Raw genomic sequence first — 23,215 nt, 5'->3', positions numbered from 1 at the left:
CCAAGTTTACATTCCGTGTAGTAGTGATATCTTATGATGTTTCTTTTTCTGTGTGACTTATTTCACTTAGAATCATCGTACCTGCATCCACTCATTATGCTGCTACGGGCCTGATGACATAGATTTCATTGCTGAGTGATATTGCATTGTACGTAAGTACCACAACTTCTTTATCCATTTTTCGCTTTCTGTGATATTGAACTTGTACCGTAAACGAGGTTCTTGTAAACAGAGCCGTCCCAAACTTTGGGGTGCCTGTGTCTTTTTGATTTTAATTTCCCTAAGCTATAGGACCATAAGTGGAAGTGCCCTAGGCTCTGTTGCTTTGTTTTTTATATGTTTCAGGAAACACCATACACTTCTCCAGAGTGGCTGTTGGCAATTTACATCCCGCCCACCAGCATAACAAGGCTCCCAGTTCTCCATGGCCTGTCCTGCCTTTCTGGATTTTACACTTTTTTCAGATGGCCCTTTTGACCGGGGGGCAGTGAGACTTCATTGTAGTGCAGATTTCCTTTGCAAGCTTGCTTGGTTGGCCAAAAAGGGCGTATGCGTTTTTTCCTGAATATATTCAGGAAAAAACGCATACGCCCTTTTTGGCCAAGTGCATCATTGTGCACGTTCTGCCTCTTTTCCTATGCTTTACATGCAATTCCCGTCTACCTCCTGAAATCGGTTTCCTGCAATTCTGCCCCGCTTTCAAGTCCTCTTGGCAGCCTTACTTCAATATATTTTTGGACGATAGCTGTCATTTATAACTCTGCAGGTTTGTGAATTACAGTGCCCCTGAGCTCCTTTCTTCAACTCGCTTTCTTGTGAGCTGGCCGCAACACTGCCGGATTGCTTCAGGCCCTAGTGTAGTTCCGGCACGGCACGCTGAGCCTTTGGTTAATTCCTCTTCCTGGTGGGAAATGAGAGTTAAATTTGCCCGTCCACACACCTCAAGCTAGTCTCTCTTTCGTTCTCCCTATTCCTGTTCATTTTCCACAGAAATTACAAACTGGGCCAAACAGGAGGTTAAAGGCACTGACTCTCCAAGTGGGGAGAGTGTTAGTAAAGCATCTGGAATGTTGCACCCGAGTACCAGGGACGAAAACGAGACACATTTGAACACGTTTCCCGATCACACGGTGGATCATACTCTGGGTTCCACATGCATGTTTTAGCTGAAGGAAGAATCCCTTAAACCTGGAGAGTTGAGACCCATGGAATGGGTACCATGCAATATGACTTCAAAGGGTCTGCATTTGCTCACCGAACCTCACCAATCCTATCACTGCTGCGTTTATGCCGCTGTACACACGCTTGATTCTCTTTCAGAGACATATAAATCCGTAGGTTTTAAGATTATTTCTAGTCAGGTATATTCTTAGGCGTTTAATATGGGGTGTTGAGTCCACTTCGTTCAGCAAGGAGTAGCTCTTGTCTATTGCATATTTGGCTTATGGAACGGTATCTGTGCTAATTTCAATCTCTGGTTTCATGCAGCACCCCAACTCACCTTTCCCCTTAAGCAAGCATAAGTTGGTTTTCTACATTTGACACCCTGTTCTGTTTTGTAATTCAGTTCCTGTGTAGCCAAGTTTACATTCCGTGTAGTAGTGATATCTTATGATGTTTCTTTTTCTGTGTGACTTATTTCACTTAGACTCATCATACCTGCATCCACTCATTATGCTGCTATGGGCCTGATGACATAGATTTCATTGCTGAGTGATATTGCATTGTACGTAAGTACCACAACTTCTTTATCCATTTTTTGCTTTCTGTGATATTGAACTTGTACCATAAACAAGGTTCTTGTAAACAGAGCCGTCCCAAACTTTGGGGTGGCTGTGTCTTTTTGATTTTAATTTCCCTAAGCTATAGGACCATAAGTGGAAGTGCCCTAGGCTCTGTTGCTTTGTTTTTTAGATGTTTCAGGAAACACCATACACTTCTCCAGAGTGGCTGTTGGCAATTTACATCCCGCCCACCAGCATAACAAGGCTCCCAGTTCTCCATGGCCTGTCCTGCCTTTCTGGATTTTACACTTTTTTCAGATGGCCCTTTTGACCGGGGAGCAGTGAGACTTCATTGTAGTGCAGATTTCCTTTGCAAGCTTGCTTGGTTGTCCAAAAAGGGCGTATGTGTTTTTTCCTGAATATATTCAGGGAAAAACGCATACGCCCTTTTTGGCCAAGTGCATCATTGTGGACGTTCTGCCTCTTTTCCTATGCTTTACATGCAATTCCTGTCTACCTCCTGAAATCGGTTTCCTGCAATTCTGCCCCGCTTTCAAGTCCTCTTGGCAGCCTTACTTCAATATATTTTTGGACGATAGCTGTCATTTATAACTCTGCAGGTTTGTGAATTACAGTGCCCCTGAGCTCCTTTCTTCAACTCGCTTTCTTGTGAGCTGGCCGCAACACCACAGGATTGCTTCAGGCCCTAGTGTGGTTCCGGCACGGCATGCTGAGCCTTTGGTTAATTCCTCTTTCTGATGGGAAATGAGAGTTAAATTTGCCCGTCCAGACACCTCCAGCTAGTTTCTCATTGGTTCTCCCTATTCCTGTACATTTTCCGCAGAAATTGCAAACTGGGCCATACAGGAGGTTAAAGGCACTGACTCTCCAAGTGGGGAGAGTGTTAGTAAAGCGTCTGGAGTGTTGCACCCGAGTACCAGGGGACGAAAACTGAGACACATTTGAACACGTTTCCTGATCACACGGTGGATCATACTCTGGGTTCCACATGCATGTTTTAGCTGAAGGAAGAATCCCTTAAACCTGGAGAGTTGAGACCCATGGAATGGGTACCATGCACTATGACTTCAAAGGGTCTGCATTTGCTCACCGAACCTCACCAATCCTATCACTGCTGCGTTTATGCCGCCGTACACACGCTTGATTCTCTTTCGGAGACATATAAATCCGTAGTTTTTAAGATTATTTCTAGTCAGGTGTATTCTTAAGCGTTTAATATGGGGTGTTGAGTCCACTTCGTTGAGCAAGGAGTAGCTCTTGTCTATTACATATTTGGCTTATGGAACGGTATCTGTGCTAATTTCAATCTCTGGTTTCATGCAGCACCCCAACTCACCTTTCCCCTTAAGCAAGCAGAAGTTGGTTTTCTACATCTGAGACCCTGTTCTGTTTTGTAATTCAGTTCCTGTGTAGCCAAGTTTACATTCCGTGTAGTAGTGATATCTTATGGTGTTTCTTTTTCTGTGTGACTTATTTCACTTAGAATCATCATACCTGAATCCACTCATTATGCTGCTATGGGCCTGATGACATAGATTTCATTGCTGAGTGATATTGCATTGTACGTAAGTACCACAACTTCTTTATCCATTTTTCCCTTTCTGTGATATTGAACTTGTACCGTAAACGAGGTTCTTGTAAACAGAGCCGTCCCAAACTTTGGGGTGACCGTGTCTTTTTGATTTTAATTTCCCTAAGCTATAGGACCATAAGTGGAAGTGCCCTAGGCTCTGTTGCTTTGTTTTTTAGATGTTTCAGGAAACAGCATACACTTCTCCAGAGTGGCTGTTGGCAATTTACATCCCGCCCATCAGCATAACAAGGCTCCCAGTTCTCCATGGCCTGTCCTGCCTTTCTGGATTTTACACTTTTTACAGATGGCCCTTTTGACCGGGGGGCAGTGAGACTTCATTGTAGTGCAGATTTCCTTTGCAAGCTTGCTTGGTTGGCCAAAAAGGGCGTATGCGTTTTTTCCTGAATTCAGGAAAAAACGCATACGCCCTTTTTGGCCAAGTGCATCATTGTGGACGTTCTGCCTCTTTTCCTATGCTTTACATGCAATTCCAGTCTACCTCCTGAAATCGGTTTCCTGCAATCCTGCCCCGCTTTCAAGTCCTCTTGGCAGCCTTACTTCAATATATTTTTGGACGATAGCTGTCATTTATAACTCTGCAGGTTTGTGAATTACAGTGCCCCTGAGCTCCTTTCTTCAACTCGCTTTCTTGTGAGCTGGCCGCAACACCGCAGGATTGCTTCAGGCCCTAGTGTGGTTCCGGCACGGCATGCTGAGCCTTTGGTTAATTCCTCTTTCTGGTGGGAAATGAGAGTTAAATTTGCCCGTCCAGACACCTCCAGCTAGTTTCTCATTGGTTCTCCCTATTCCTGTACATTTTCCGCAGAAATTGCAAACTGGGCCAAACAGGAGTTTAAAGACACTGACTCTCCAAGTGGGGAGAGTGTTAGTAAAGCGTCTTGAATGTTGCACCCGAGTACCAGGGGACGAAAACTGAGACACATTTGAACACGTTTCCTGATCACACGGTGGATCATACTCTGTGTTCCACATGCATGTTTCAGCTGAAGGAAGAATGCCTTAAACCTGGAGAGTTGAGACCCATGGAATGGGTACCATGCAGTATGACTTCAAAGGGTCTGCATTTGCTCACCGAACCTCACAAATCCTATCACTGCTGCGTTTATGCCGCTGTACACACGCTTGATTCTCTTTCGGAGACATATAAATGCGTAGGTTTTAAGATTATTTCTAGTCAGGTATATTCTTAGGCGTTTAATATGGGGTGTTGAGTCCACTGCGTTGAGCAAGGAGTAGCTCTTGTCTATTACATATTTGGCTTATGGAACGGTATCTGTGCTAATTTCAATCTCTGGTTTTATGCAGCACCCCAACACACCTTTCCCCTTAAGCAAGCATAAGTTGGTTTTCTACATTTGACACCCTGTTCTGTTTTGTAATTCAGTTCCTGTGTAGCCAAGTTTACCTTCCGTGTAGTAGTGATATCTTATGATGTTTCTTTTTCTGTGTGACTTATTTCACTTAGAATCATCGTACCTGCATCCACTCATTATGCTGCTACGGGCCTGATGACATAGATTTCATTGCTGAGTGATATTGCATTGTACGTAAGTACCACAACTTCTTTATCCATTTTTCGCTTTCTGTGATATTGAACTTGTACCGTAAACGAGGTTCTTGTAAACAGAGCCGTCCCAAACTTTGGGGTGGCTGTGTCTTTTTGATTTTAATTTCCCTAAGCTATAGGACCATAAGTGGAAGTGCCCTAGGCTCTGTTGCTCTGTTTTTTAGATGTTTCAGGAAACACCATACACTTCTCCAGAGTGGCTGTTGGCAATTTACATCCCGCCCACCAGCATAACAAGGCTCCCAGTTCTCCATGGCCTGTCCTGCCTTTCTGGATTTTACACTTTTTTCAGATGGCCCTTTTGACCGGGGGGCAGTGAGACTTCATTGTAGTGCAGATTTCCTTTGCAAGCTTGCTTGGTTGGCCAAAAAGGGCGTATGCGTTTTTTCCTGAATATATTCAGGAAAAAACGCATACGCCCTTTTTGGCCAAGTGCATCATTGTGCACGTTCTGCCTCTTTTCCTATGCTTTACATGCAATTCCCGTCTACCACCTGAAATCGGTTTCCTGCAATTCTGCCCCTCTTTCAAGTCCTCTTGGCAGCCTTACTTCAATATATTTTTGGACGATAGCTGTCATTTATAACTCTGCAGGTTTGTGAATTACAGTGCCCCTGAGCTCCTTTCTTCAACTCGCTTTCTTGTCAGCTGGCCGCAACACTGCAGGATTGCTTCAGGCCCTAGTGTAGTTCCGGCACGGCACGCTGAGCCTTTGGTTAATTCCTCTTCCTGGTGGGAAATGAGAGTTAAATTTGCCCGTCCACACACCTCCAGCTAGTCTCTCATTGGTTCTCCCTATTCCTGTACAGTTTCTGCAGAAATTGCAAACTGGGCCAAACAGGAGTTTAAAGACACTGACTCTCCAAGTGGGGAGAGTGTTAGTAAAGCGTCTGGAGTGTTGCACCCGAGTACCAGGGGACGAAAACTGAGACACATTTGAACACGTTTCCTGATCACACGGTGGATCATACTCTGGGTTCCACATGCATGTTTTAGCTGAAGGAAGAATCCCTTAAACCTGGAGAGTTGAGACCCATGGAATGGGTACCATGCACTATGACTTCAAAGGGTCTGCATTTGCTCACCGAACCTCACCAATCCTATCACTGCTGCGTTTATGCCGCCGTACACACGCTTGATTCTCTTTCGGAGACATATAAATCCGTAGATTTTAAGATTATTTCTAGTCAGGTGTATTCTTAAGCGTTTAATATGGGGTGTTGAGTCCACTTCGTTGAGCAAGGAGTAGCTCTTGTCTATTACATATTTGGCTTATGGAACAGTATCTGTGCTAATTTCAATCTCTGGTTTCATGCAGCACCCCAACTCACCTTTCCCCTTAAGCAAGCATAAGTTGGTTTTCTACATTTGAGACCCTGTTCTGTTTTGTAATTCAGTTCTTGTGTAGCCAAGTTTACCTTCCGTGTAGTAGTGATATCTTATGGTGTTTCTTTTTCTGTGTGACTTATTTCACTTAGAATCATCATACCTGAATCCACTCATTATGCTGCTACGGGCCTGATGACATAGATTTCATTGCTGAGTGATATTCCATTGTACGTAAGTACCACAACTTCTTTATCCATTTTTCCCTTTCTGTGATATTGAACTTGTACCGTAAACGAGGTTCTTGTAAACAGAGCCGTCCCAAACTTTGGGGTGACCGTGTCTTTTTGATTTTAATTTCCCTAAGCTATAGGACCATAAGTGGAAGTGCCCTAGGCTCTGTTGCTTTGTTTTTTAGATGTTTCAGGAAACAGCATACACTTCTCCAGAGTGGCTGTTGGCAATTTACATCCCGCCCATCAGCATAACAATGCTCCCAGTTCTCCATGGCCTGTCCTGCCTTTCTGGATTTTACACTTTTTACAGATGGCCCTTTTGACAGGGGGGCAGTGAGACTTCATTGTAGTGCAGATTTCCTTTGCAAGCTTGCTTGGTTGGCCAAAAAGGGCGTATGCGTTTTTTCCTGAATATATTCAGGAAAAAACGCATACGCCCTTTTTGGCCAAGTGCATCATTGTGGACGTTCTGCCTCTTTTCCTATGCTTTACATGGAATTCCCGTCTACCTCCTGAAATCGGTTTCCTGCAATCCTGCCCCGCTTTCAAGTCCTCTTGGCAGCCTTACTTCAATATATTTTTGGACGATAGCTGTCATTTATAACTCTGCAGGTTTGTGAATTACAGTGCCCCTGAGCTCCTTTCTTCAACTCGCTTTCTTGTGAGCTGGCCGCAACACTGCAGGATTGCTTCAGGCCCTAGTGTGGTTCCGGCACGGCATGCTGAGCCTTTGGTTAATTCCTCTTTCTGATGGGAAATGAGAGTTAAATTTGCCCGTCCAGACACCTCCAGCTAGTTTCTCATTGGTTCTCCCTATTCCTGTACATTTTCCGCAGAAATTGCAAACTGGGCCAAACAGGAGTTTAAAGACACTGACTCTCCAAGTGGGGAGAGTGTTAGTAAAGCGTCTTGAATGTTGCACCCGAGTACCAGGGGACGAAAACTGAGACACATTTGAACACGTTTCCTGATCACACGGTGGATCATACTCTGTGTTCCACATGCATGTTTCAGCTGAAGGAAGAATGCCTTAAACCTGGAGAGTTGAGACCCATGGAATGGGTACCATGCAGTATGACTTCAAAGGGTCTGCATTTGCTCACCGAACCTCACCAATCCTATCACTGCTGCGTTTATGCCACTGTACACACGCTTGATTCTCTTTCGGAGACATATAAATGCGTAGGTTTTAAGATTATTTCTAGTCAGGTATATTCTTAGGCGTTTAATATGGGGTGTTGAGTCCACTGCGTTGAGCAAGGAGTAGCTCTTGTCTATTACATATTTGGCTTATGGAACGGTATCTGTGCTAATTTCAATCTCTGGTTTTATGCAGCACCCCAACTCACCTTTCCCCTTAAGCAAGCATAAGTTGGTTTTCTACATTTGACACCCTGTTCTGTTTTGTAATTCAGTTCCTGTGTAGCCAAGTTTACCTTCCGTGTAGTAGTGATATCTTATGATGTTTCTTTTTCTGTGTGACTTATTTCACTTAGAATCATCGTACCTGCATCCACTCATTATGCTGCTACGGGCCTGATGACATAGATTTCATTGCTGAGTGATATTGCATTGTACGTAAGTACCACAACTTCTTTATCCATTTTTCGCTTTCTGTGATATTGAACTTGTACCGTAAACGAGGTTCTTGTAAACAGAGCCGTCCCAAACTTTGGGGTGGCTGTGTCTTTTTGATTTTAATTTCCCTAAGCTATAGGACCATAAGTGGAAGTGCCCTAGGCTCTGTTGCTCTGTTTTTTAGATGTTTCAGGAAACACCATACACTTCTCCAGAGTGGCTGTTGGCAATTTACATCCCGCCCACCAGCATAACAAGGCTCCCAGTTCTCCATGGCCTGTCCTGCCTTTCTGGATTTTACACTTTTTTCAGATGGCCCTTTTGACCGGGGGGCAGTGAGACTTCATTGTAGTGCAGATTTCCTTTGCAAGCTTGCTTGGTTGGCCAAAAAGGGCGTATGCGTTTTTTCCTGAATATATTCAGGAAAAAACGCATACGCCCTTTTTGGCCAAGTGCATCATTGTGCACGTTCTGCCTCTTTTCCTATGCTTTACATGCAATTCCCGTCTACCACCTGAAATCGGTTTCCTGCAATTCTGCCCCTCTTTCAAGTCCTCTTGGCAGCCTTACTTCAATATATTTTTGGACGATAGCTGTCATTTATAACTCTGCAGGTTTGTGAATTACAGTGCCCCTGAGCTCCTTTCTTCAACTCGCTTTCTTGTCAGCTGGCCGCAACACTGCAGGATTGCTTCAGGCCCTAGTGTAGTTCCGGCACGGCACGCTGAGCCTTTGGTTAATTCCTCTTCCTGGTGGGAAATGAGAGTTAAATTTGCCCGTCCACACACCTCCAGCTAGTCTCTCATTGGTTCTCCCTATTCCTGTACAGTTTCTGCAGAAATTGCAAACTGGGCCAAACAGGAGTTTAAAGACACTGACTCTCCAAGTGGGGAGAGTGTTAGTAAAGCGTCTGGAGTGTTGCACCCGAGTACCAGGGGACGAAAACTGAGACACATTTGAACACGTTTCCTGATCACACGGTGGATCATACTCTGGGTTCCACATGCATGTTTTAGCTGAAGGAAGAATCCCTTAAACCTGGAGAGTTGAGACCCATGGAATGGGTACCATGCACTATGACTTCAAAGGGTCTGCATTTGCTCACCGAACCTCACCAATCCTATCACTGCTGCGTTTATGCCGCCGTACACACGCTTGATTCTCTTTCGGAGACATATAAATCCGTAGATTTTAAGATTATTTCTAGTCAGGTGTATTCTTAAGCGTTTAATATGGGGTGTTGAGTCCACTTCGTTGAGCAAGGAGTAGCTCTTGTCTATTACATATTTGGCTTATGGAACAGTATCTGTGCTAATTTCAATCTCTGGTTTCATGCAGCACCCCAACTCACCTTTCCCCTTAAGCAAGCATAAGTTGGTTTTCTACATTTGAGACCCTGTTCTGTTTTGTAATTCAGTTCTTGTGTAGCCAAGTTTACCTTCCGTGTAGTAGTGATATCTTATGGTGTTTCTTTTTCTGTGTGACTTATTTCACTTAGAATCATCATACCTGAATCCACTCATTATGCTGCTACGGGCCTGATGACATAGATTTCATTGCTGAGTGATATTGCATTGTACGTAAGTACCACAACTTCTTTATCCATTTTTCCCTTTCTGTGATATTGAACTTGTACCGTAAACGAGGTTCTTGTAAACAGAGCCGTCCCAAACTTTGGGGTGACCGTGTCTTTTTGATTTTAATTTCCCTAAGCTATAGGACCATAAGTGGAAGTGCCCTAGGCTCTGTTGCTTTGTTTTTTAGATGTTTCAGGAAACAGCATACACTTCTCCAGAGTGGCTGTTGGCAATTTACATCCCGCCCATCAGCATAACAATGCTCCCAGTTCTCCATGGCCTGTCCTGCCTTTCTGGATTTTACACTTTTTACAGATGGCCCTTTTGACAGGGGGGCAGTGAGACTTCATTGTAGTGCAGATTTCCTTTGCAAGCTTGCTTGGTTGGCCAAAAAGGGCGTATGCGTTTTTTCCTGAATATATTCAGGAAAAAACGCATACGCCCTTTTTGGCCAAGTGCATCATTGTGGACGTTCTGCCTCTTTTCCTATGCTTTACATGGAATTCCCGTCTACCTCCTGAAATCGGTTTCCTGCAATCCTGCCCCGCTTTCAAGTCCTCTTGGCAGCCTTACTTCAATATATTTTTGGACGATAGCTGTCATTTATAACTCTGCAGGTTTGTGAATTACAGTGCCCCTGAGCTCCTTTCTTCAACTCGCTTTCTTGTGAGCTGGCCGCAACACTGCAGGATTGCTTCAGGCCCTAGTGTGGTTCCGGCACGGCATGCTGAGCCTTTGGTTAATTCCTCTTTCTGATGGGAAATGAGAGTTAAATTTGCCCGTCCAGACACCTCCAGCTAGTTTCTCATTGGTTCTCCCTATTCCTGTACATTTTCCGCAGAAATTGCAAACTGGGCCAAACAGGAGTTTAAAGACACTGACTCTCCAAGTGGGGAGAGTGTTAGTAAAGCGTCTTGAATGTTGCACCCGAGTACCAGGGGACGAAAACTGAGACACATTTGAACACGTTTCCTGATCACACGGTGGATCATACTCTGTGTTCCACATGCATGTTTCAGCTGAAGGAAGAATGCCTTAAACCTGGAGAGTTGAGACCCATGGAATGGGTACCATGCAGTATGACTTCAAAGGGTCTGCATTTGCTCACCGAACCTCACCAATCCTATCACTGCTGCGTTTATGCCACTGTACACACGCTTGATTCTCTTTCGGAGACATATAAATGCGTAGGTTTTAAGATTATTTCTAGTCAGGTATATTCTTAGGCGTTTAATATGGGGTGTTGAGTCCACTGCGTTGAGCAAGGAGTAGCTCTTGTCTATTACATATTTGGCTTATGGAACGGTATCTGTGCTAATTTCAATCTCTGGTTTTATGCAGCACCCCAACTCACCTTTCCCCTTAAGCAAGCATAAGTTGGTTTTCTACATTTGACACCCTGTTCTGTTTTGTAATTCAGTTCCTGTGTAGCCAAGTTTACCTTCCGTGTAGTAGTGATATCTTATGATGTTTCTTTTTCTGTGTGACTTATTTCACTTAGAATCATCGTACCTGCATCCACTCATTATGCTGCTACGGGCCTGATGACATAGATTTCATTGCTGAGTGATATTGCATTGTACGTAAGTACCACAACTTCTTTATCCATTTTTCGCTTTCTGTGATATTGAACTTGTACCGTAAACGAGGTTCTTGTAAACAGAGCCGTCCCAAACTTTGGGGTGGCTGTGTCTTTTTGATTTTAATTTCCCTAAGCTATAGGACCATAAGTGGAAGTGCCCTAGGCTCTGTTGCTCTGTTTTTTAGATGTTTCAGGAAACACCATACACTTCTCCAGAGTGGCTGTTGGCAATTTACATCCCGCCCACCAGCATAACAAGGCTCCCAGTTCTCCATGGCCTGTCCTGCCTTTCTGGATTTTACACTTTTTTCAGATGGCCCTTTTGACCGGGGGGCAGTGAGACTTCATTGTAGTGCAGATTTCCTTTGCAAGCTTGCTTGGTTGGCCAAAAAGGGCGTATGCGTTTTTTCCTGAATATATTCAGGAAAAAACGCATACGCCCTTTTTGGCCAAGTGCATCATTGTGGAAGTTCTGCCTCTTTTCCTATGCTTTACATGCAATTCCCGTCTACCACCTGAAATCGGTTTCCTGCAATTCTGCCCCTCTTTCAAGTCCTCTTGGCAGCCTTACTTCAATATATTTTTGGACGATAGCTGTCATTTATAACTTTGCAGGTTTGTGAATTACAGTGCCCCTGAGCTCCTTTCTTCAACTCGCTTTCTTGTCAGCTGGCCGCAACACTGCAGGATTGCTTCAGGCACTAGTGTGGTTCCGGCACGGCACGCTGAGCCTTTGGTTAATTCCTCTTCCTGGTGGGAAATGAGAGTTAAATTTGCCCGTCCACACACCTCCAGCTAGTCTCTCATTGGTTCTCCCTATTCCTGTACAGTTTCTGCAGAAATTGCAAACTGGGCCAAACAGGAGTTTAAAGACACTGACTCTCCAAGTGGGGAGAGTGTTAGTAAAGTGTCTTGAATGTTGCACCCGAGTACGAGGGGACGAAAACTGAGACACATTTGAACACGTTTCCTGATCACACGGTGGATCATACTCTGGGTTCCACATGCATGTTTTAGCTGAAGGAAGAATCCCTTAAACCTGGAGAGTTGAGACCCATGGAATGGGTACCATGCACTATGACTTCAAAGGGTCTGCATTTGCTCACCGAACCTCACCAATCCTATCACTGCTGCGTTTATGCCGCTGTACACACGCTTGATTCTCTTTCGGAGACATATAAATCCGTAGTTTTTAAGATTATTTCTAGTCAGGTGTATTCTTAAGCGTTTAATATGGGGTGTTGAGTCCACTTCGTTGAGCAAGGAGTAGCTCTTGTCTATTACATATTTGGCTTATGGAACGGTATCTGTGCTAATTTCAATCTCTGGTTTCATGCAGCACCCCAACTCACCTTTCCCCTTAAGCAAGCATAAGTTGGTTTTCTACATTTGAGACCCTGTTCTGTTTTGTAATTCAGTTCTTGTGTAGCCAAGTTTACCTTCCGTGTAGTAGTGATATCTTATGGTGTTTCTTTTTCTGTGTGACTTATTTCACTTAGAATCATCATACCTGAATCCACTCATTATGCTGCTACGGGCCTGATGACATAGATTTCATTGCTGAGTGATATTGCATTGTACGTAAGTACCACAACTTCTTTATCCATTTTTCCCTTTCTGTGATATTGAACTTGTACCGTAAACGAGGTTCTTGTAAACAGAGCCGTCCCAAACTTTGGGGTGACCGTGTCTTTTTAATTTTAATTTCCCTAAACTATAGGACCATAAGTGGAAGTGCCCTAGGCTCTGTTGCTTTGTTTTTTAGAGGTTTCAGGAAACACCATACACTTCTCCAGAGTGGCTGTTGGCAATTTACATCCCGCCCACCAGCATAACAAGGCTCCCAGTTCTCCATGGCCTGTCCTGCCTTTCTAGATTTTACACTTATTTCAGATGGCCCTTTTGACCGGGGGGCAGTGAGACTTCATTGTAGTGCAGATTTCCTTTGCAAGCTTGCTTGGTTGGCCAAAAAGTGCGTATGCGTTTTTTCCTGAATATATTCAGGAAAAAACGCATACGCCCTTTTTGGCCAAGTGCATCATTGTGCACGTTCTGCCTCTTTTCCTATGCTTTACATGCAATTCCCGTCTACCTCCTGAAATCGGTTTCCTGCAATTCTGCCCCGCTTTCAAGTCCTCTTGGCAGCCTTACTTCAATATATTTTTGGACGATAGCTGTCATTTATAACTCTGCAGGTTTTTGAATTACAGTGCCCCTGAGCTCCTTTCTTCAACTCGCTTTCTTGTGAGCTGCCCGCAACACCAAAGGATTGCTTCAGGCCCTAGTGTGGTTCCGGCACGGTATGCTGAGCCTTTGGTTAATTCCTCTTTCTGATGGGAAATGAGAGTTAAATTTGCCCGTCCAGACACCTCCAGCTAGTTTCTCATTGGTTCTCCCTATTCCTGTACATTTTCCGCAGAAATTGCAAACTGGGCCATACAGGAGGTTAAAGGCACTGACTCTCCAAGTGGGGAGAGTGTTAGTAAAGCGTCTGGAGTGTTGCACCCGAGTACCAGGGGACGAAAACTGAGACATATTTGAACACGTTTCCTGATCACACGGTGGATCATACACTGTGTTCCACATGCATGTTTTAGCTGAAGGAAGAATCCCTTAAACTTGGAGAGTTGAGGCCCATGGAATGGGTACCATGCAATATGACTTCAAAGGGTCTGCATTTGCTCACCGCACCTCACCAATCCTATCACTGCTGCGTTTATGCCGCTGTACACACGCTTGATTCTCTTTCGGAGACATATAAATCCGTAGTTTTTAAGATTATTTCTAGTCAGGTGTATTCTTAAGCGTTTAATATGGGGTGTTGAGTCCACTTCGTTGAGCAAGGAGTAGCTCTTGTCTATTACATATTTGGCTTATGGAACGGTATCTGTGCTAATTTCAATCTCTGGTTTCATGCAGCACCCCAACTCACCTTTCCCCTTAAGCAAGCATAAGTTGGTTTTCTACATTTGAGACCCTGTTCTGTTTTGTAATTCAGTTCTTGTGTAGCCAAGTTTACCTTCCGTGTAGTAGTGATATCTTATGGTGTTTCTTTTTCTGTGTGACTTATTTCACTTAGAATCATCATACCTGAATCCACTCATTATGCTGCTACGGGCCTGATGACATAGATTTCATTGCTGAGTGATATTGCATTGTACGTAAGTACCACAACTTCTTTATCCATTTTTCCCTTTCTGTGATATTGAACTTGTACCGTAAACGAGGTTCTTGTAAACAGAGCCGTCCCAAACTTTGGGGTGACCGTGTCTTTTTGATTTTAATTTCCCTAAGCTATAGGACCATAAGTGGAAGTGACCTAGGCTCTGTTGCTTTGTTTTTTAGATGTTTCAGGAAACAGCATACACTTCTCCAGAGTGGCTGTTGGCAATTTACATCCCGCCCATCAGCATAACAAGGCTCCCAGTTCTCCATGGCCTGTCCTGCCTTTCTGGATTTTACACTTTTTTCAGATGGCCCTTTTGACCGGGGGGCAGTGAGACTTCATTGTAGTGCAGATATCCTTTGCAAGCTTGCTTGGTTGGCCAAAAAGTGCGTATGCGTTTTTTCCTGAATATATTCAGGAAAAAACGCATACGCCCTTTTTGGCCAAGTGCATCATTGTGGACGTTCTGCCTCTTTTCTATGCTTTACATGCAATTCCAGTGTACCTCCTGAAATCGATTTCCTGCAATTCTGCCCCGCTTTCAAGTCCTCTTGGCAGCCTTACTTCAATATATTTTTGGACGATAGCTGTCATTTATAACTCTGCAGGTTTTTGAATTACAGTGCCCCTGAGCTCCTTTCTTCAACTCGCTTTCTTGTGAGCTGGCCGCAACACCACAGGATTGCTTCAGGCCCTAGTGTAGTTCCGGCATGGCATGCTGAGCCTTTGGTTAATTCCTCTTCCTGGTGGGAAATGAGAGTTAAATTTGCCCGTCCAGAAACCTCCAGCTAGTCTCTCTTTCGTTCTCCCTATTCCTGTTCATTTTCAACAGAAATTGCAAACTGGGCCAAACAGGAGGTTAAAGGCACTGACTCTCCAAGTGGGGAGAGTGTTAGTAAAGCATCTGGAATGTTGCACCCGAGTACCAGGGGACGAAAACTGAGACACATTTGAACACGTTTCCTGATCACACGGTGGATCATACTCTGTGTTCCACATGCATGTTTTAGCTGAAGGAAGAATCCCTTAAACTTGGAGAGTTGAGACCCATGGAATGGGTACCATGCAATATGACTTCAAAGGGTCTGCATTTGCTCACCGAACTTCACCAATCCTATCACTGCTGCGTTTATGCTGCTGTACACACGCTTGATTCTCTTTCGGAGACATATAAATCCGTAGGTTTTAATATTCTTACTAGTCAGGTATATTCTTAGGCGTTTAATATGGGGTGTTGAGTCCACTTCGTTGAGCAAGGAGTAGCTCTTGTCTATTACATATTTGGCTTATGGAACGGTATCTGTGCTAATTTCAGTCTCTGGTTTCATGCAGCACCCCAACTCACCTTTCCCCTCAAGCAAGCATAAGTTGGTTTTCTACATTTGAGACCCTGTTCTGTTTTGTAATTCAGTTCTTGTGTAGCCAAGTTTACCTTCCGTGTAGTAGTGATATCTTATGGTGTTTCTTTTTCTGTGTGACTTATTTCACTTAGAATCATCATACCTGAATCCACTCATTATGCTGCTACGGGCCTGATGACATAGATTTCATTGCTGAGTGATATTGCATTGTACGTAAGTACCACAACTTCTGTATCCATTTTTCGCTTTCTGTGATATTGAACTTGTACCGTAAACGAGGTTCTTGTAAACAGAGCCGTCCCAGACTTTGGGGTGGCTGTGTCTTTTTGATTTTAATTTCCCTAAGCTATAGGACCATAAGTGGAAGTGCCCTAGGCTCTGTTGGTTTGTTTTTTAGATGTTTCAGGAAACACCATACACTTCTCCACAGTGGCTGTTGGCAATTTACATCACGCTCACCAGCATAACAAGGCTCCCAATTCTCCATGGCCTGTCCTGCCTTTCTGGATTTTACACATTTTTCAGATGGCCCTTTTGACCGGGGGGCAGTGAGACTTCATTGTAGTGCAGATTTCCTTTGCAAGCTTGCTTGGTTGGCCAAAAAGGGCGTATGCGTTTTTTCCTGAATATATTCAGGAATATATTCAGGAAAAAACGCATACGCCCTTTTTGGCCAAGTGCATCATTGTGGACGTTCTGCCTCTTTTCTATGCTTTACATGCAATTCCTGTCTACCTCCTGAAATCGGTTTCCTGCAATTCTGCCCCGCTTTCAGGTCCTCTTGGCAGCCTTACTTCAATATATTTTTGGACGATAGCTGTCATTTATAACTCTGCAGGTTTGTGAATTACAGTGCCCCTGATCTCCTTTCTTCAACTCGTTTTCTTGTGAGCTGGCCGCAACACCACAGGATTGCTTCAGGCCCTAGTGTAGTTCCGGCACGGCATGCTGAGCCTTTGGTTAATTCCTCTTCCTGGTGGGAAATGAGAGTTAAATTTGCCCGTCCAGAAACCTCCAGCTAGTCTCTCTTTCGTTCTCCCTATTCCTGTTCATTTTCCACAGAAATTGCAAACTGGGCCAAACAGGAGGTTAAAGGCACTGACTCTCCAAGTGGGGAGAGTGTTAGTAAAGCATCTGGAATGTTGCACCCGAGTTCCACGGGACGAAAACTGAGACACATTTGAACACGTTTCCCGATCACACGGTGGATCATACTCTGGGTTCCACATGCATGTTTTAGCTGAAGGAAGAATCCCTTAAACCTGGAGAGTTGAGACCCATGGAATGGGTACCATGCAATATGACTTCAAAGGGTCTGCATTTGCTCACCGAACTTCACCAATCCTATCACTGCTGCGTTTATGCCGCCGTACACACGCTTGATTCTCTTTCGGAGACATATAAATCGGTAGGTTTTAATATTCTTACTAGTCAGGTTTATTCTTAGGAGTTTAATATGGGGTGTTGAGTCCACTTCGTTGAGCAAGGAGTAGCTCTTGTCTATTGCATATTTGGCTTATGGAACGGTATCTGTGCTAATTTCAATCTCTTGTTGTATGCAGCACACCAACTCACCTTTCCCCTCAAGCAAGCATAAGTTGGTTTTCTACATTTGAGACCCTGTTCTGTTTTGTAATTCAGTTCTTGTGTAGCCAAGTTTACCTTCCGTGTAGTAGTGATATCTTATGGTGTTTCTTTTTCTGTGTGACTTATTTCACTTAGAATCATCATACCTGAATCCACTCATTATGCTGCTACGGGCCTGATGACATAGATTTCATTGCTGAATGATATTGCATTGTACGTAAGTACCACAACTTCTTTATCCATTTTTTGCTTTCTGTGATATTGAACTTGTACCGTAAATGAGGTTCTTGTAAACAGAGCCATCCCAAACTTTGGGGTGACTGTGTCTTTTTTATCTTAATTTCCCTAAGCTATAGGACCATAAGTGGAAGTGCCCTAGGCTCTGTTGCTTTGTTTTTTAGATGTTTCAGGAAACACCATACACTTCTCCAGAGTGGCTGTTGGCAATTTACATCCCGCCCATCAGCATAACAAGGCTCCCAGTTCTCCATGGCCTGTCCTGCCTTTCTGGATTTTACACTTTTTTCAGATGGCCCTTTTGACCGGGGGGCAGTGAGACTTCATTGTAGTGCAGATATCCTTTGCAAGCTTGCTTGGTTGGCCAAAAAGGGCGTATGCGTTTTTTCCTGAATATATTCAGGAAAAAACGCATACGCCCTTTTTGGCCAAGTGCATCATTGTGGACGTTCTGCCTCTTTTCTATGCTTTACATGCAATTCCAGTGTACCTCCTGAAATCGATTTCCTGCAATTCTGCCCCGCTTTCAAGTCCTCTTGGCAGCCTTACTTCAATATATTTTTGGACGATAGCTGTCATTTATAACTCTGCAGGTTTGTGAATTACAGTGCCCCTGATCTCCTTTCTTCAACTCGCTTTCTTGTGAGCTGGCCGCAACACCACAGGATTGCTTCAGGCCCTAGTGTAGTTCCGGCATGGCATGCTGAGCCTTTGGTTAATTCCTCTTCCTGGTGGGAAATGAGAGTTAAATTTGCCCGTCCAGACACCTCCAGCTAGTCTCTCTTTCGTTCTCCCTATTCCTGTTCATTTTCCACAGAAATTGCAAACTGGGCCAAACAGGAGGTTAAAGGCACTGACTCTCCAAGTGGGGAGAGTGTTAGTAAAGCGTCTTGAATGTTGCACCCGAGTACCAGGGGACGAAAACTGAGACACATTTGAACACGTTTCCCGATCACACGGTGGATCATACTCTGGGTTCCACATGCATGTTTTAGCTGAAGGAAGAATCCCTTAAACCTGGAGAGTTGAGACCCATGGAATGGGTACCATGCAATATGACTTCAAAGGGTCTGCATTTGCTCACCGCACCTCACCAATCCTATCACTGCTGCGTTTATGCCGCTGTACACACGCTTGATTCTCTTTCGGAGACATATAAATCCGTAGTTTTTAAGATAATTTCTAGTCAGGTGTATTCTTAAGCGTTTAATATGGGGTGTTGAGTCCACTTCGTTGAGCAAGGAGTAGCTCTTGTCTATTACATATTTGGCTTATGGAACGGTATCTGTGCTAATTTCAATCTCTGGTTTCATGCAGCACCCCAACTCACCTTTCCCCTTAAGCAAGCATAAGTTGGTTTTCTACATTTGAGACCCTGTTCTGTTTTGTAATTCAGTTCTTGTGTAGCCAAGTTTACCTTCCGTGTAGTAGTGATATCTTATGGTGTTTCTTTTTCTGTGTGACTTATTTCACTTAGAATCATCATACCTGAATCCACTCATTATGCTGCTACGGGCCTGATGACATAGATTTCATTGCTGAGTGATATTGCATTGTACGTAAGTACCACAACTTCTTTATCCATTTTTCCCTTTCTGTGATATTGAACTTGTACCGTAAACGAGGTTCCTGTAAACAGAGCCGTCCCAAACTTTGGGGTGACCGTGTCTTTTTGATTTTAATTTCCCTAAGCTAGAGGACCATAAGTGGAAGTGCCCTAGGCTCTGTTGCTTTGTTTTTTAGATGTTTCAGGAAACACCATACACTTCTCCAGAGTGGATGTTGGCAATTTACATCCCGCCCATCAGCATAACAAGGCTCCCAGTTCTCCATGGCCTGTCCTGCCTTTCTGGATTTTACACTTTTTTCAGATGGCCCTTTTGACCGGGGGGCAGTGAGACTTCATTGTAGTGCAGATTTCCTTTGCAAGCTTGCTTGGTTGGCCAAAAAGGGCGTATGCGTTTTTTCTTGAATATATTCAGGAAAAAACGCATACGCCCTTTTTGGCCAAGTGCATCATTGTGGACGTTCTGCCTCTTTTCCTATGCTTTACATGCAATTCCCGTCTACCTCCTGAAATCGGTTTCCTGCAATTCTGCCCCGCTTTCAAGTCCTCTTGGCAGCCTTACTTCAATATATTTTTGGACGATAGCTGTCATTTATAACTCTGCAGGTTTGTGAATTACAGTGCCCCTGAGCTCCTTTCTTCAACTCGCTTTCTTGTGAGCTGGCCGCAACACCGTAGGATTGCTTCAGGCCCTAGTGTGGTTCCGGCACGGCATGCTGAGCCTTTGGTTAATTCCTCTTTCTGATGGGAAATGAGAGTTAAATTTGCCCGTCCAGACACCTCCAGCTAGTTTCTCATTGGTTCTCCCTATTCCTGTACATTTTCCGCAGAAATTGCAAACTGGGCCATACAGGAGGTTAAAGGCACTGACTCTCCAAGTGGGGAGAGTGTTAGTAAAGCGTCTGGAGTGTTGCACCCGAGTACCAGGGGACGAAAACTGAGACACATTTGAACACGTTTCCTGATCACACGGTGGATCATACTCTGTGTTCCACATGCATGTTTTAGCTGAAGGAAGAATCCCTTAAACTTGGAGAGTTGAGACCCATGGAATGGGTACCATGCAATATGACTTCAAAGGGTCTGCATTTGCTCACCGCACCTCACCAATCCTATCACTGCTGCGTTTATGCCGCTGTACACACGCTTGATTCTCTTTCGGAGACATATAAATCCGTAGTTTTTAAGATTATTTCTAGTCAGGTGTATTCTTAAGCGTTTAATATGGGGTGTTGAGTCCACTTCGTTGAGCAAGGAGTAGCTCTTGTCTATTACATATTTGGCTTATGGAACGGTATCTGTGCTAATTTCAATCTCTGGTTTCATGCAGCACCCCAACTCACCTTTCCCCTTAAGCAAGCATAAGTTGGTTTTCTACATTTGAGACCCTGTTCTGTTTTGTAATTCAGTTCTTGTGTAGCCAAGTTTACCTTCCGTGTAGTAGTGATATCTTATGGTGTTTCTTTTTCTGTGTGACTTATTTCACTTAGAATCATCATACCTGAATCCACTCATTATGCTGCTACGGGCCTGATGACATAGATTTCATTGCTGAGTGATATTACATTGTACGTAAGTACCACAACTTCTTTATCCATTATTCCCTTTCTGTGATATTGAACTTGTACCGTAAACAAGGTTCTTGTAAACAGAGCCGTCCCAAACTTTGGGGTGACCGTGTCTTTTTAATTTTAATTTCCCTAAACTATAGGACCATAAGTGGAAGTGCCCTAGGCTCTGTTGCTTTGTTTTTTAGAGGTTTCAGGAAACACCATACACTTCTCCAGAGTGGCTGTTGGCAATTTACATCCCGCCCACCAGCATAACAAGGCTCCCAGTTCTCCATGGCCTGTCCTGCCTTTCTAGATTTTACACTTTTTTCAGATGGCCCTTTTGACCGGGGGGCAGTGAGACTTCATTGTAGTGCAGATTTCCTTTGCAAGCTTGCTTGGTTGGCCAAAAAGGGCGTATGCGTTTTTTCCTGAATATATTCAGGAAAAAACGCATACGCCCTTTTTGGCCAAGTGCATCATTGTGCACGTTCTGCCTCTTTTCCTATGCTTTACATGCAATTCCCGTCTACCTCCTGAAATCGGTTTCCTGCAATTCTGCCCCGCTTTCAAGTCCTCTTGGCAGCCTTACTTCAATATATTTTTGGAAGATAGCTGTCATTTATAACTCTGCAGGTTTGTGAATTACAGTGCCCCTGAGCTCCTTTCTTCAACTCGCTTTCTTGTGAGCTGGCCGCAACACCACAGGATTGCTTCAGGCCCTAGTGTGGTTCCGGCACGGTATGCTGAGCCTTTGGTTAATTCCTCTTTCTGATGGGAAATGAGAGTTAAATTTGCCCGTCCAGACACCTCCAGCTAGTTTCTCATTGGTTCTCCCTATTCCTGTACATTTTCCGCAGAAATTGCAAACTGGGCCATACAGGAGGTTAAAGGCACTGACTCTCCAAGTGGGGAGAGTGTTAGTAAAGCGTCTGGAGTGTTGCACCCGAGTACCAGGGGACGAAAACTGAGACACATTTGAACACGTTTCCTGATCACACGGTGGATCATACACTGTGTTCCACATGCATGTTTTAGCTGAAGGAAGAATCCCTTAAACATGGAGAGTTGAGACCCATGGAATGGGTACCATGCAATATGACTTCAAAGGGTCTGCATTTGCTCACCGCACCTCACCAATCCTATCACTGCTGCGTTTATGCCGCTGTACACACGCTTGATTCTCTTTCGGAGACATATAAATCCGTAGTTTTTAAGATTATTTCTAGTCAGGTGTATTCTTAAGCGTTTAATATGGGGTGTTGAGTCCACTTCGTTGAGCAAGGAGTAGCTCTTGTCTATTACATATTTGGCTTATGGAACGGTATCTGTGCTAATTTCAGTCTCTGGTTTCATGCAGCACCCCAACTCACCTTTCCCCTTAAGCAAGCATAAGTTGGTTTTCTACATTTGAGACCCTGTTCTGTTTTGTAATTCAGTTCTTGTGTAGCCAAGTTTACCTTCCGTGTAGTAGTGATATCTTATGGTGTTTCTTTTTCTGTGTGACTTATTTCACTTAGAATCATCATACCTGAATCCACTCATTATGCTGCTACGGGCCTGATGACATAGATTTCATTGCTGAGTGATATTGCATTGTACGTAAGTACCACAACTTCTGTATCCATTTTTCCCTTTCTGTGATATTGAACTTGTACCGTAAACGAGGTTCTTGTAAACAGAGCCGTCCCAGACTTTGGGGTGGCTGTGTCTTTTTGATTTTAATTTCCCTAAGCTATAGGACCATAAGTGGAAGTGCCCTAGGCTCTGTTGCTTTGTTTTTTAGATGTTTCAGGAAACACCATACACTTCTCCAGAGTGGCTGTTGACAATTTACATCCCGCCCACCAGCATAACAAGGCTCCCAGTTCTCCATGGCCTGTCCTGCCTTTCTGGATTTTACACATTTTTCAGATGGCCCTTTTAACAGGGGGGCAGTGAGACTTCATTGTAGTGCAGATTTCCTTTGCAAGCTTGCTTGGTTGGCCAAAAAGGGCGTATGCGTTTTTTCCTGAATATATTCAGGAAAAAACGCATACGCCCTTTTTGGCCAAGTGCATCATTGTGGACGTTCTGCCTCTTTTCCTATGCTTTACATGCAATTCCTGTCTACCTCCTGAAATCGGTTTCGTGCAATTCTGCACCGCTTTCAAGTCCTCTTGGCAGCCTTACTTCAATATATTTTTGGACGATAGCTGTCATTTATAACTCTGCAGGTTTGTGAATTACAGTGCCCCTGAGCTCCTTTCTTCAACTCACTTTCTTGTGAGCTGGCCGCAACACCGTAGGATTGCTTCAGGCCCTAGTGTGGTTCCGGCACGGCATGCTGAGCCTTTGGTTAATTCCTCTTTCTGATGGGAAATGAGAGTTAAATTTGCCCGTCCAGACACCTCCAGCTAGTTTCTCATTGGTTCTCCCTATTCCTATACATTTTCCGCAGAAATTGCAAACTGGGCCATACAGGAGGTTAAAGGCACTGACTCTCCAAGTGGGGAGAGTGTTAGTAAAGCGTCTGGAGTGTTGCACCCGAGTACCAGGGGAC

The sequence above is a fragment of the Leucopleurus acutus genome (assembly GCF_964270905.1).
Source record: "Leucopleurus acutus genome assembly, chromosome: 1".
In the NCBI taxonomy this organism is placed as follows: Eukaryota; Metazoa; Chordata; class Mammalia; order Artiodactyla; family Delphinidae; genus Leucopleurus; species Leucopleurus acutus.
Note: the sequence above shows the minus strand (reverse complement) of the source record.